At 44.6% G+C, this 15072-nt stretch overlaps 1 long non-coding RNA gene and 1 other non-coding gene across 4 annotated transcripts in view; one reads left to right on the top strand and one right to left on the bottom strand.

The window, feature by feature from the left end:
- LOC147347956 (uncharacterized) overlaps positions 1-15072 on the top strand; it is a 92333-nt gene that overhangs the window by 64977 nt on the left and 12284 nt on the right. The gene's annotated exons all lie outside the window — the stretch shown is intronic.
- LOC147347957 (U6 spliceosomal RNA) lies at positions 7698-7803 on the bottom strand. The gene has a single exon (XR_015152032.1). It is a non-coding gene; the product is annotated as a U6 spliceosomal RNA (small nuclear RNA).

Here is a 15072-nt window from a genome sequence, read left to right as displayed (position 1 = left end):
CAGTGACAGCATCTTACAAGCTTTGTCAACTGTTCTACCCTTTCTTGGCCACTAAGGCAACATAACACCATGAAAACAGCCCAGGCTTGTCCTATCTGTTCTCTGCCTCCATTAAAGCGTGCCTGTGCAGGGCTCCACTCCCATCTCATTTAAGGTGTGCACAGCTGGGCGGGGCTTACTGTGCCCCATGATACTGGCCTTTTCGTAGAGAACCTCTGAGGATACTGCTCATCACAGGTTGGGCTCTCAGGGAAGCAGATGCTGAGATGAATTCAGGAGGGTAAAATACTTACTGGGGAGTTACACACGGGGAATCAAAAGAGTGTGGAGCAGGACTGCACAGTGGGAGCTATCAGACCAGGGTGCACACTAAACAGAGCTTCGGCCAGCTCCAGGGAGAGCCTCAGAGCAAGACAGTCCTTTATTGGGTCCTGTGCTGGGTGGAGATGGTTTGATCCTGTATCACTGCTCTGCTCAGTCATTGGCTGGAAACCTCTTGAGAAGAGCATGAACTTGACTTGAAAGTGGAGGTTGTTGGATGTTCATACTCCTTTTCTTTTGGTTGCACAGCACATCAGATCTTAGTTCCCCGGCCAGGGATTGGACCTGCACCTCCTGCATTGGAAGCACAGAGTCTTAACCACTGGACCACCAGGAAGTCCCTTCCCATGCTCCTTGAGTTCTTTCTTAGAGAGCCATCTGAGTGGTACATCTCTGTGTCCACGTTCACTTAACCCAAGGAAAGACCATGGAACATGGAATTTTTAAGGCCATATTATTGAGCTGAGGCGTGTTTATAAATGTGTGTTCAGGGACTACTTTGTGCTGGATATGTTCACAAAGCATGTATGTTCTGACATTTTGAGCAAAAGGAGAAAAAAGGAAAAAGAGCTTTTTTTGTTACTCCCTTCCCCACTTCATATTGTCTTTTGTTTGGCTGTCTTGCTTGGCAGAATATTTAAGTCCTACTTATCTTTCAAGGCTCAGGTCAGGATTATCATGGTGTCAAAATATTTAAATTGGAACTCTCCCAGAAAATCAAGGATGTGTTTGAAATCCTGTGCCTTCAAATCGCCAGTGCTGGCCAGCTTTGCGGATTTTCTGTCAGAGGGAGACCTGGTTTTGTTTTTATTTTTGTTGACCTTGATCTGTTGTATGTTTCCGGACACACTGACTGCTTGACCCTCATCAAGTCCTTAGCTCACTGGGACGAGGAGTGTTCTCAGGGCCCCCATGGGACCGCTGTAAGTTTCTGTCCTGGACTGAGTGTGCTGAGAGGTCAATCTGCTCTCTCCTATTTGGCTTGAGTCGCCACAAGCCTCTTATCACATGTACCTCTTGCTACATTGAGTGTGTTTTTGGTGTTTAAAGGTGTGTGTCATTTCTTACAACACGATCTTTAACACAAGCCAGATGCTTCATCTGGCACTTATTTGAAGATACAGTCATGGGTCCCATTGCTGGGGAAAAACCTGCTTGTGATGAGCTCAGGGAGAGGTAACAGTGTGTTGCTGTGTTGGCTTCTGATCTGGAGCGTATAGATATGGCTGCAACAAGTTTAACTGTCAAGATGTAAGTAACAGAGACTCTCCTGGTGGTCCAGTGGTTAAGACTCTGCGCTTCCAATGCAGGGGGCGCTAGTTCCATTCTTGGTCGGGAACTAAGAACCCACATGTAGGAAGGCGTGGTCCAAAAAATAAATAAATAATTTTTTTAAAGACGCATGGGCCATTTGACAGATTTTCAGGGGTAATGCTGACTTTGTGAATTTCACCATATGGACAGAATAACTACGGCCAAACCGTTGGTCTGCTGTAGTCCAGCGGGCCTTTCACTGCATGCTTATTGAGCCTTTGTGATGTGCTGGTCTCGGTAGGTCTCCTCCTCACCCAGTTCCCACTTGGCAGACCCTATGGCTCTTCCTGCTGCCGGCGGGAGCATCCCCAACCGCATCACCTGCTCAGTTATGTCTGTGCTTGGCATCCCTTTTCTTCAGAACTTTTCCTTAATTCAGACTCAGCATCTCCTGTCTCCCTCACTCCGAACCCTACTCCCTTCCTGCTGCATGACTGCTGGTCATCTTGATGAAGAATTAGCCCTTGGATGCTAATCCATGAATCTCTACAGAAGGCCTTGTGTTGAAAGCACATGGCCTGGATGGTCAGAATGTCCTCTTCCAAGAAAAGACTTTGAGGGCACAGATGAGGTTGGACAGCTCTCACGATGGTCTCCAAACCCCCCTGGGAGGAAGTAATAGGGATCATACAGCTGGGTCTTTCTGGTGATGGCTGCTTGGTGCATGTATGCAGTAAAGTTAAGGTCTTATTGGCAATTCCACTTTGTTACTAAAGAAACTCTCTAACGTTGGTCTTCTTGTGTTTTCCTTGAACTTTCTGCCAATTTTCCCTCAGAATGTGGCTTTGTAGACAGGAATTGCCTTGGAAAAAGATCCTTCACCTTTTAATGATATTTATTTTCAAAGGCACTAAAACAATAATTTGTGGTGTCTTTATAATAGAGTTTAAATGAATGCATAAATTTAGCTTTTATGTTATTATGAAGTTTTTATTTTCAGCTGTAAAGTAGGATTTTTATAGTTCTGTGGACTTAGGCAAGAAGAGATGTGTATCAAAGCTAATATAGATTTCAGCTTTTATGTGTTAAAATGTATAATATATTCATCAATGCAGGAAATTAATATTGTGCCTTTTTCCTTATAAAAATTGAAAATCAGTCATGATACTTTTTAATAGAGATTAAATGAATAAAATTACCTTTTAACATAACAATCCGATGTTCTCATTGTATCTTCCCAAGTGTAGTGCATGGCATGATGGTAAAACATTAACTTTGGTTAGTTATTAACTCTGATTGTGAGAACTTTTGTTTCCCCCTAGAGTCTGTGTGCTCCAGGTCAGCTCTTGGTCTCTACAGTCTTGGCACCTAGCACATAGTAGGCCTACAGTATATATATATAGGAGCCAACACATAATTTTGAGTTTGTCAGGCCCCAAGAGCTGTGATTTGTGGAAATAAAAAGACCTGGTGATAAGACTCTGTGAGCTTCCCAGGTGGCGCTTGTGGTAAAGGACCTGCCTGCCAATGCAGGAGATGTAGGTTTGACCCCTGGGTCAGGAAATTCCTCTGGAGGAGGGCATGGCAACCCACTCCAGTGTTCTTGCCTGCAGAATCGCATGAACAGAGGAGCCTAGCAGGCTATAGTCTGTGGGGTTGCGAACAGTCAGACACAACTAAAGTGACTTAGCACATAAGCATGATATGATTTTGTAAATCTGTGTGCAAGGGCAAAGGAGGGGCCTGATGTCTGGTGAGTGCCTATTATATGCTAGGCATCCTGATTGTCCTACCACGCTGCATCTATGGTACTAGCTTAAGTTCTATGGAATTATCTGTATGGATAGTGCACCCTTAGCCCTTTAAGGGAGAAGGCAATGGCACCCCACTCCAGTACTCTTGCCTGGAGAATCCCATGGATGGAGAAGCCTGGTAGGCTATAGTCCATGGAATCGCTGAGAGTCAGACATGACTGAGCAAATTCACTTTCACTTTTCACTTTCATGCATTGGAGAGGGAAATGGCAACCCACTCCAGGGTTCTTGCCTGGAGAATCCCAGGGACAGGGGAGCCTAGTGGGCTGCCGTCTATGGGGTCGCACAGAGTCAGGACACGACTGAAGTGACTTAGCAGCAGCAGCAGCAGCAGCAACCCTTTAAGAACAGGGGACAGACCCAATCCTATCATAGCCAAGCCTCTTGCCAGGAGAAATCATGAAGTGTTCCAGGTCCTTGTTGGCAGTTCCCTGATTTCAAGAACTTTCAAGGGCAGGGAATGACCTTGCATTGTTCCCAGGGTCCATTCTGATGGGATTAGCCTTGGAAGAGTTTCTCGGTCTTTGCCCAAGTCTTCCTGGTTCATTTTAGAGTCACTGTGTGCCCAGATGAGGTGAGTAAATGCTTCATCCCAGAAGTGCCAGTCAGGGTCATGAACCCACTTCTTTCTAATTATGTTCCAGGGTCATGGGGAGAAAACTACTATCAAATCCAGCGTGAGCAACCCTAGACAGCTTACCTCATCTCTCCATGCAAATGAAAATTCTCACATCTGCCTTGCAGGCTAAGAATGAGATGAGTTTATTGATGTGCAACCTGCTGGCAGGCTATACCAGTTATCTGTTGTCCCAGGGATTTCTGGTAACAGATGACCACAAAACCACAGGGGCGTATAACAATAAGTGTTTATTGTTCTTGTGTTTGGTTCTACTGGGGGTTGGCTAGATGGTTCTGCAGATCTGGGCTGGGCTTGCTCATATGTCTGTGGCTCGTCTACCTGTCGGCGGGCTGATCTAGGCTGAGACAAACCACACACCTCTCATTCTTTGTCAGGATAGCCTGGGCAGAGGTTCAAGAGAACTTATGTATAAACATAGCTGATTCACTTTGCTGTACAGCAGAAACTAAGACAACAGTGTAAAGCAACTATGTTCACTGCTCCCCGCCCTTCTCCACCCCACCTCCCGCCAAAGAAAAGAGACACTCTGTTCCCCTAATCCTTAGGGCAGGCTTGTCCTGTGACTTGCTTTGGTCAATCAGGTGATGGTGTTGCCAGTTCTGAGCCTCAAGAGACATCCCAGACCTTTTTAATTCCTCTGCTCCTCTGCCATTGCCATGTGGGTGTGCCTGGTCTGGACGTGTGGGCATAGCCGGGTCACCCCAGGCGACGCCAGCCTAGAACAGCTAGTAGCAGCCAAGCTGGAGTCTCATGAGGGGTCCAGTCAAGACTCCAAAGCTGCCTCCTAGCCTCTGAGTGACCCAAACACACAAGCAACAAACACTTGTCATCTCTCACCATGTGTTTGTCGCTGTTGATTAGACAGCGTTATTGCAGAAACAGCTAATGGATAGTTGTGTCCGCTGCCAGACAGTGTGCTGGGATTTAGTGTGGTCCTGGATGCCCCGCATCTCTTTGCTCCTGTTCATTTTCAGAGCCTGGTCCTCCCGAATTCTTGGCAATTAATGCAAGTGATCCAGTATCTTTTCAGCAAATGCCCTTTGTGCTTACATCAGCCAGAGCCAATTTCTATTTCCCACACTGAAGAATTCTGTCTAGTACTATGCAAAGATCATGCTGACTCTTATTATTATTCTTCCATTTCTGCCTCTGTTTGAACTGGCACTTATCTTCTTGAACTTGTTTCCTTCCTGAATGATACAGCGTCTGACACACTGTCTTCCCCAGGAAACCTCCCCTGACTAATTGGGAGGTGCCAGTCTGACCTTGTATCTTCTCTTCTTTGAGAGCCAGCATCTTCTCAGCCTCACTTGTCACTGTCCCCCACTATGCTCAAAGCAACCGTGAAGAAACTGCCATTGTTCTCAGAGAAGTGATTCATCTGTTGGATGTTTACAGAATTATCATTGTTTGTTCATGTCATCATTGCCCATTACAGACAGTAACTGTGCAGTGGACACAGATGGTGTTGATTTAACCAATTTTTTGTACACCATGTAGATATTCTCTTGATTCAGGTGAGTGGATCAGCCCTTTGGTGATGATGAATAATCAAATACTAGACAGAGACAGGAAGCTGATGGCCAGACTAATTTGCTTCCAAGGAGGCTGCCTTAACTGAGTTGTGACATTAGAATTGAAGAAGTGGATTGGGACCTTTGGCATATTGAAAAGAGTGAGGACCTTGGCACCAAAATGCTGAGTTTGCATCCTGGCTGTATGCCTTAGAAAAATGATTCAACCATTCCAGAAACCAGTTTCCTGAACTTTAAAATGGGGGCCAAACCAATACTCTCCCCATGCATTGGTCAAAGTTGTTTTGACAGTCAAAAGACATACAGCTCACAAATGTGCTTTGTAAAAAAAAAAACAAAAACTGCCGAAGAGCGAACGAATAGTGATGAGTGCTAACTGTTGGGCTCCCTTGACCCCAAGTTCACTTCTCTAGAGAGGCCACAAGGAGATGAGAAGTCAGACAGGCCAGGAGTCTGCCGTCAGTGTCCTGGTAGTTACTGGTAAATTCCTAGTCCTGGTATGGAACCAGGAGCCGCAGACCTGACCATGCTAGGCTGGCAGACAGGAATGAGGAGGTTTCATTATGGCATGTGTCAGGGCACAGGGCAGGGTAACACCAGCTAGCATGGTGCTCTGATTCTTCTTAAGCAAGAAGACTGGGAGAGAGTGAGTCCTCTAAGTTTAGTAGGGGAGTGAGCATTAGAGGGCTTGTGTCAGAGAAGAATCAGTTTTGATCATGACTAGTAGGGACCTAGAATGTAGTGGCTAACACCATTATTCAAGATTTTATTTTCTCACCTAAAGAGAAGTCCTAATGTGGGCAATTGAGGACAGATGTAGTAGCTCCATGAACAGACTCAGACTTCTAGAAATCTACTCTTTTCTTATGGTGTGATCCCTCTTTTTGCATTTTATTTATTTATTATTTAAACTTAAAAAATTGAAGTATAGTTGATTTACAACATTGTATTGGTTTCTAGTGCACAGCAAAGTGATGTGTACACACACAGTTGTATGTATATATATATATATATTATTTTTCAGATTATTTTTCATTATAATTTATTACAAGGCATTTAATATAGTTCCCTGTGCTATACAGTAGGTTCTTGTTGTTTATCTGTTTTATGTGTATTCATGTGTATAGGTTAATTCCAAACTACTCATTTATCCCTCCCCCACCTTTCCCATTTGGTGACCATGAATTTATTTTCTATGTCTGTGAGTCTCTTTTGGTTTTGTAACTAAGTTCATTTGCATATATTTTTAAAGATTCTTCTTATAACTTATATGATTTTTGTCTTTCTCCTTCTGACTTACCTCACTTAGTATGATAATCTCTAGGCCCATCCCTGTTGCTGCAAATGGCGTGATTTCATTATTATTTATGGCTGAGTAGTGTAGTGTGATCCTTTTCTTCATAACCACTCAAAGTAGCTGCCAAGGCACCAGCCATTATGTCTGTATCTCAGGCAGGAGAGGGTATTCCCCTTTAAAGACTTTCTCAGAAAATACTTTCTAGAGACTTCTGCTTGCATCTCATTGCTTAATGGAGGGGGCTAAAACTGCCTTTCTACCTGAGCATATTGTCACCCCAAACAGAATTGGGGTCCTATTAGTAGGAAAGGATGGAGGCAAATTTGCTGTCTCTTCCACAGATTCTTATGCTCTAACATGCCAATATCATGATGCACAGTCCTCAGAGGGAAATGTGATGTTTGGAAATAGTATAACATTGGAAATTCAGGCTGAGTCTGAATTTGGAGGACAGATCATCCTGGTTTCAAATTATACCATTTATACCATTGGTACATTTATACCAATGAATGGCACTTAAATAAAATGAAATGCAGCATACCCAGACTCACAGAATGGAGAAAATGAGAGTCATCATTTCTAGCTCTGATTTAAAGAACCCTATAATTCATCGATTCATCCATCCATTTATGTACATTATTAAAGTATATTAATTTACTTTGGGGAGAGATTCACTTTCCTCCCTGTCCACCCCCCTTCCAGTTTTATTGAGATACAATTGACATTATGTAAGTTTAATGTGTACACTGTGCTGCTTTAATGCATGTATATGTGGAGAAATGATCACCTTACCTATTACTTTTTGGTGTGTTGAGAACTCTTAAGATCTACTTTCTAAAATTATGGTGCGCCTGGGGAATTTGTGTATCATCCTGGCGCAGGGGCCGTGCTGTCTTCTCCGCGTTGTTCTAGTTTTAGTACACGTGGCAGCGAAACAAGCGCTTTCTAGTGTTCCTTGGGAATCTGTCATGTACCAGGTACCATGTTAGTTTCTGACGAAGCTTGGTGGGCTCACATTCTAATGAGGGAAGGGGGCCAAGGGGAGAGGCAGGTAAATGATTAATTATAGCAAAAGTCAAAAGCTTACTGACACACTGTTGGTAAAGCCACACACCATCTATTGTTGGTGAGAACTGAAATTAGGGGAGGACATTTGGCAAGATTTATCAAAATTGTGGGGCTTCCCTGGTGGCTCTATGGTAAAGAGTCCGCCTGACAATGCAGGAGACTTAGGTTTGATCCCTGGGTAGGGAAGATCCCCTGGAGAAGAGAATGGCAACCCACTGCAGAATTCTTGCCTGGAGAATCCCATGGACAGAGGAGCCTGGCAGACTACAGTTCATGGAGTCACAAAGAATTGGACACGACTGAGTGACTGAACAACAAAAACAATCAAAATTGCAAATGTACATACCTGTGGACCCAGTGATTACACTTCAGGGAGTCTCTCTGAAGGAAATAATGGTAGAAAATATCAGAAGCAGGAGATTATTTATTGTAGCATAATTTATAAAACAAAAGATTGGAGGCAACCATAATGTTCCTAGATTATGGCCCCTCCATGTAATGAAATGCCACAGAACTCTCTACAAGAATGAAGCTTGAAACAGAAAAATCTCCAGAATAAAGTATAAATGCAGACCAGTGTGAAAAGATTTGTGTAAAAAGGAGGGAAGAAAATGACATAGTTAAGTGTATAGACATAGAATATCTCAGGAAGGACACTGAAAGCATTGTTGTTAGTTGCCTCTATGGAGGAGAACTAGGTGTCTGTAGGGTTAGGGTTTTTAATTCTTTTACCTTTCAAATGACCAATTGTGTGAACATATTACTTTTCAAAAAGTAAAGTTTAAACTTTTAAAAAAGAACTATTTACATTGAATGAGCAAAGTATGAACGAAGTGTGTATTGTATAAAGTGCTATTGGAGTGCTAAGTAGATTTGTGTATTCTAATTATCAGTTCAGTCAATCATAGGGAGAATTGGTGTCAGAATAGGTAACGTTTACTTATGTGTTTATTTTTGGCTGCGCAGGGTCTCCGTTGGTACGTGCGGGCTTTCTCTACCCGCAGTCAGTGGGGGCTCCTCTCTAGTCCCCGCACTTGGGCTTCTCATTGCTGTGGCTTCTCTTGTTGAGGAGCATAGGCTCTGGAGCATGTGGGCTTCAGTGGTTGCCCCAAGGCATGTAGGATCTTCCTAGAGCAGGGCTCCAACCTGTGTCCTCTCCCTTGACGGGCAGATTCTTAACCACTGGATCACCAGGGAAGTCCAGAATAGGTAACTTTTAATATCCATAGAATCTTGTGCTTCTGTGACAATTAGAGGTGACATTAGAAGATGTCTGAATTCCTTTCAAATGCCAGAACTGTGTGATTCAATGGTTTTAAGAAATCGAAGAAGCAGAGGTTTGCATCTGTGTGAGTGGGGGAGGGAGACCTTTAATAATTAAATGCTAGGAGCACTCCCAGGAACCATCCCATCAACAGGGAAAGACAGTTAATTTATGCACGTCTTCTTTGTGCTGCAGAGGGAGGCAGGCTGCTTCCTCTGCTGATGGGCGTGGCATTGCCTGCTTGCTGCTCAGGTACATACAGCTCTGCATCTTTAAATCAAACCCCGGCGAGTAAATTTAGTACCAGAAGTGGGAGGCTTCTGAATAATTAAAGATTTTCCCTTTGTTTTCTTCATCTATACATTTTTCTGAGCACACCAGCTATTTTGTTAGCCTCCCACTGCGGGAAAGATGCAACTTTGTGACTTTGGCAATTGTCGAGGAGGTTTGGGGAAAAAAAAAGGCTTAGCCAAGATTTATTAGGTGATTTATCTCAGTTCTTAATAAACCAGGGAAGAAATGTTAGGAGCCAAGGAGAGGCACTGGGAAAAACAAGCCAAGGCCAGAGACAAAAATAACAGAGAAAAAAGATGCTTGCCTGCAGCAAAACAGGATGCTAGTGTGACCGCCAGCCCAGACTTTCAGGAGGCCCAGCCTCCCCCAGCAGAAGCTCCCAAACTGTCTAGGAAGTCTCCCTCTTGCACGAGACCAGACTCGGGGCAGACCCAGTGGATGTGCAAAGAACACGCTGACCTAATTTACCCCAGCTGCAGCGGGGCTTCTGGGTACCACAGTCTCTTCCAGTTTCTTGTACAGTTTTGTGACCTCCATGTGGTCAGATTTGCTAGGGTTTTCATCCCAATCTGAAAGTCAGAGCTTATACACAAGTCACCCTTCACACCTTTCCATTTTAATCCGTCAGCCTTCCCAGAGAGGCCTAAGGAAGGGGAGGGCAGTCCCATTCCCTGCCAGACCCCTCGGCTGCCTCCTGGGCGAGCAGGAATCAGGAATGTCGGCTGTACATTTGAGATGATTCCCAGTGAAGTATTCCACCTCCCCTCAGCCGGTGGAAAGACCCCAGGTTCCCAAGTTCAGATGCTATCGAGAGGGCATTTCCTGGAGAGGCCTAGTGGTCCAGCTGCCCCTGCCCCCGACTCTGCCCTCTGCCCTTGAATTTCAGAGGAACAGTGAATCTGCTTCTTACCAGACTAGGTCTTCCACACAAAACTAAACTAACCTCAGCCCGATGCCCTGAACGTTTTTTATCATGAATATATATATAACGAACCATTTAAACCACTTTTAAATATATAGTCCATTAAGTGCATTGACATAATTGCACAACCATCACCACCATCCAGAGCTTTTCATCTTCCAAACCGAAGTTCTGTATCCATAAAGCAGTTAACTCCCCACCCCCACCCCTAGCCCTTGGAAACCACATTCTATTTGCTGCCTCTGTGAACTTGGCTTCCCTGGGTACCTCTTATGAGTGGGGCCGCACAGACGATTCCTTCGGCACTGGCTCACGTCACTTTTCAAGGCTCACCCATGCTGTCCTGGCTCCTGTCTGCCTTTAGTTTCTGTCCCCTTCCCCTTCTGTGCTGCCTTCTCCCCTCACCGCTGCCTCACTCCCCCGTGTCCTAGTCCCTGTTTTCTCTGGGGCCCCCCTTCTGATCCTTCAACTAGTCACAGAATAGGGCCTCCATCTTCCACCAGGCTCTCCACCTACAGTGGGGCCCCAGATCACATTCTGTAAAAGTGGTGCCGTTGCTGCAGAGAAAAGGGAGCCCTCTTACACTGTTGGTGGGAATGTGAATTGGTACAGTCTCTATGTGTGATATGGAGGTTCCTCAGAGAACTAACAGTTTTGAGGTTCCTCAAAAATAGCATGTAAATTCCTCAGAAAACTAAAAGTAGAATGGCCATATGCTCCAGTGATCTCACTGTAGGGCATATATCTGGAGAAAAGTATAATTTGAAATGACACACGCACCCCCCGCCCCATGCTCAAAGCAGCACTATTTACAATAGCCGAGACATGGAGGCAACCTAAATGTCCATTAACAGATGAATGGATAAAGAAGATATGATATATGTATATACAATAAAATATGACTCAGCCATCAAAAGGGAATAAGACCATGCCATTTGCAGAAATATGAATGGACCTAGAGGTTATTTTACTAAGTGAAGTAAGTCAGACCGAGAGAGACAAATGTCATATGATATCACTCATATGTGGAATCTAATTTTAAAAAATGATACAAGTGAATATATTTGTAAAACAGAAATAGATTCATAGGTATAAAAAGCAAACTTATGGTTATCAAAGAGGAAAGGCAGGGGTGCATAAATTAAGTAATTAGGCATTAATAGATACACACTACTATATATAAAATAGGTAACCAACAAGGAAACTATATTCGGTATTTTGTAATAACATAACGGAAAGAATCTGAAAAAGAATGTATGTGTGTGTGTATATGTAACTGAGTCAGTTTGCTGTTTACCTGAAACTAACACAATAGTGTAAGCCAACTATACTTCAATAAAACATAAATAAATGAAATAAAAGTGATATCTTAGTGAGAATTTATTTTAAGGTCACCTCCTGACAGGAGTTATGATAAGATTATCGAGAAAGAACCAAGGAAGCAATGAAAGAAGAGGCCAGGGGATGGGAGGATATGTTCACAGCGTGTCCCGTGACTTACAGGCAGCCGGACGCCATGGGCAACGCCCCTTGTCTACCGTCTTCAGACGGGGAGGGGAAGGAGAGTGAGGGCGGGGGCGGGGGCGGCCCCCTCCCCGGGGGCGGCCCCCTCCCCGGACTGTTCCTTGCCCAGCTTTGGAGGATTGTCCTGGGTCCCACATCATGGAACAGCAGAACCAGAGCGGGGCGGTGGCAGGGGCTCTACAGATACGAGTGCACTTCCTGACATTTTTACGTGATAACAGCACGAGGGCTGGGACAGCAGCAGAAGGTGGCTGGAAGGAATGCGTTATAAAACCCTATTAAAAATAGTGCCTCTTTAATCTCTTAATTTCCTTCCTGTCCGTCAGGTGAGGGCTGATAAATCTGGAAACCCATTGGTGAAAACCTCACAGCTTGTTAATCAGGTGAGCTGGCTGGGAGCTATCTATTAACCCAGGCCCACTCTGGTGCGGGGTGACCCAGTTTTAATGGGAGAGTCGGACTCTGATTTTTCTGTTACTGTACTTAAGGCGACTGGCCGTTATTTCTAAGAAAAGCGAACTGCCGGCAGCCTCCGTGTCGGATTTCTCTGGCAGGGCCGCTGCCGCTTTCATTCAGCCCTTTCGTCAGGTCATTCGTGATGCGTTGGATCGGACACGGACAGACAGATAAGTTCTTTCCCACTTGATTCAGCAAATGGCCTCGTGCTGGCTGTTGTTTTTTATTGGTACTCTTAGTGTTAGCTACTGAGTAAGAGATACCGTGACTGTAGCTGAAAGAGCTGAGTTCTGTGCCAGTGTTTACAGGGCTCCCCTGTTCTGTTGTCTTTTGGTGGGGGTAAGTGGGAGGCTAGTTTCCCCTTCACTGACCTCCCAGAGGAAGGATGCACAAGAGCAGAACCCAGGGTGGTCTGGGAAGGTGAGGAAATCCAGGTAGGTAAGGTAGTCACTAAGTTGTGTCCGACTCTGTGATCCTGTGGACTGTAGCCTGCCAGGCTCCTCTGTCCATGGAATTCTCCAGGCAAGAATACTGGAGTGGTTGCCATCATCAGGATGGAATTGGGCCTTGGTATCTGACCAAACCTCTGCTGCTTGGCACATTCTGAAAACAGCCTCCAGAAAGGGAGGTAGGGGACTTCGCTGGTGGTCTAGTGGTTAAGACTTTGCCTTCCAATGCAGGGGTGCTGATTCGATCCCTGGTTGGGGAACTAAGGCCTCACATGCCTACCAGCCAAAAAACTGAAATATAAAACAAAAGCAATACTGTAACAAGCCTGGTAAAGACTTTAAAGATGGTTCACATTAAAAAAACAAAAAAAACAAAAAAAAACAACCAACAACCATCTACAAAAAAGGAGGTAGAAAAAAGAACCTGATGGAGGAATTGCTGAATTCTAGGGTGTCCTGTGAAGCCATCTTGTCCATCTGTACCTCGCTCCCTGCTTGACCTGCTTCAACACTCTGCCTCTGGAAAAGGGATCTGCCCTCTGCTTAGGAGTCTCTTTCTAAAAAAAAGGTCCTTGTAATCTGGAAATGTCCCCTTTGGCTTCGCCCATTTCCCTTGATGCTGTGTGCAAGGCCTACTCTTTACTGCTTCTATACAAGGCGGAGAAAAGCCAGTTGCCACCCTCAGTGGGTCCTCAGCCACCATCAACCTAGGAGATGAACACAATTGTGTCTCCCTTTCTTCACGTCTTCTCCAAGCCGATCAAAAAGTCAGTTTCTTTACTGAAGGCTGGCACTCTTTGCCCACACCTGTCTATGGAATCTAATTGGTTAAATGCACAGACTTTGTGTTTGCGAAACCTCCCAGAGGAGGGCATGTTGTGTAAGTAATCTTTTAACTCAGGTACATGGAGAGAGGTTGTTGTGAAGATATAGGGGTGGGACAGGTTAGGGGTCCGAGTGTATGGGGAGTGAAGTGCTAAAGAGTGCAGGGTCTAAAGCTAGACTGCCTGGTAGGAACTCCAATTCTGCCACATGTGGGCTGAGTCTGATTCTTTCCTATGAAATAGGATTGTAACAGAACCTCCTTTATGGAGCTTTGTAATAGAATTACAGATTACACCATGTAAATGGCTTACACAGCACCTGGATATGGGCCACTTAATTTTGTCTCTCACCATGATCATTGTCATCGTCATCACCATTGTCATGATCATGGTTGCTCATTTGCTAGACTGTGAGCTGCTTGAGGACAGGGACTGGATTTACCTGTGCGTAGGAGGACTCAGCCGGAGAAGGCAATGGCACCCCATTCTAGTACTCTTGCCTGGAAAACCCATGAACGGAGGAACCTGGTAGGCTGCAGTCCATGGGGTCGCTAAGAGTCAGACACAACTGAACGACTTCACTTTCACTTTTTACTTTCATGCACTGGAGAAGGAAATGGCAACACTCTAGTGTTCTTGCCTCGAGAATCCCAGGGACGGGGAAGCCTGGTGGGCTGCCGTCTATGGGGTCGCACAGAGTCAGACATGACTGAAGTGACTTAGCAGCAGCAGCAGCAGGAGGAGGACTCAGCAAGTGTTTGCTGAATGAGTGAACAAAGGTTACTTAGTGTCAGGCTTGGGCTTCCTTGGTGGCTCAGATGGTCAAGAATCTGCCTGCAATGCAGGAGATGCAGATTTGATCCCTGGGTTGGGATGATCCCCTATAGAAGGAAATGGCAACCCACTCCAGTGTTCTTGCCTGGAGAATTTCGTGGACAGAGGAGCCTGGCAGCCTACACAGTTCATGGAGTTGCAGAGTTGGACATGACTGAGCGACTAACACTTTCACATTTTTCAGTGTCAATCTTTCTTTTCAAATTATTCCTTTTTAAAAAAATTTGTTTGCATTTGTTTATTTATTTTTAAATTAAAAAAATTGAAGTATGGTTGATTTACAATGTTGAGGTGTATAGCAAAGTGATTCAGTTATATACATATGTTACATTACATTATATGTTCTTTTTCAGATTTTTTCCTGAAAGGTTATTCTTTTCTTTACTATAGATTATTCTTTTCTACTTAGGTTATTACAAGATATTGAATAGTTTCCTGTGCTATACAGTAGGTCCTTGTTGTTTTATCTATTTTATAGGTAGTAGTGTGTATCTTAGAGAAGGAAATGGCAACCCACTCCAATGTTCTTGCCTGAAGAATCCCAGGGACAGGGGAGCCTGGTGGGCTGTCATCTCT

Source organism: Bos grunniens, chromosome 22 (assembly GCF_055505025.1).
Source record: "Bos grunniens cultivar Pamir isolate PY7600 chromosome 22, Bosgru_T2T1.0, whole genome shotgun sequence".
Taxonomy (NCBI): Eukaryota; Metazoa; Chordata; class Mammalia; order Artiodactyla; family Bovidae; genus Bos; species Bos grunniens.
Note: the sequence above shows the minus strand (reverse complement) of the source record. Positions and strands in the feature narration are given on the sequence as shown.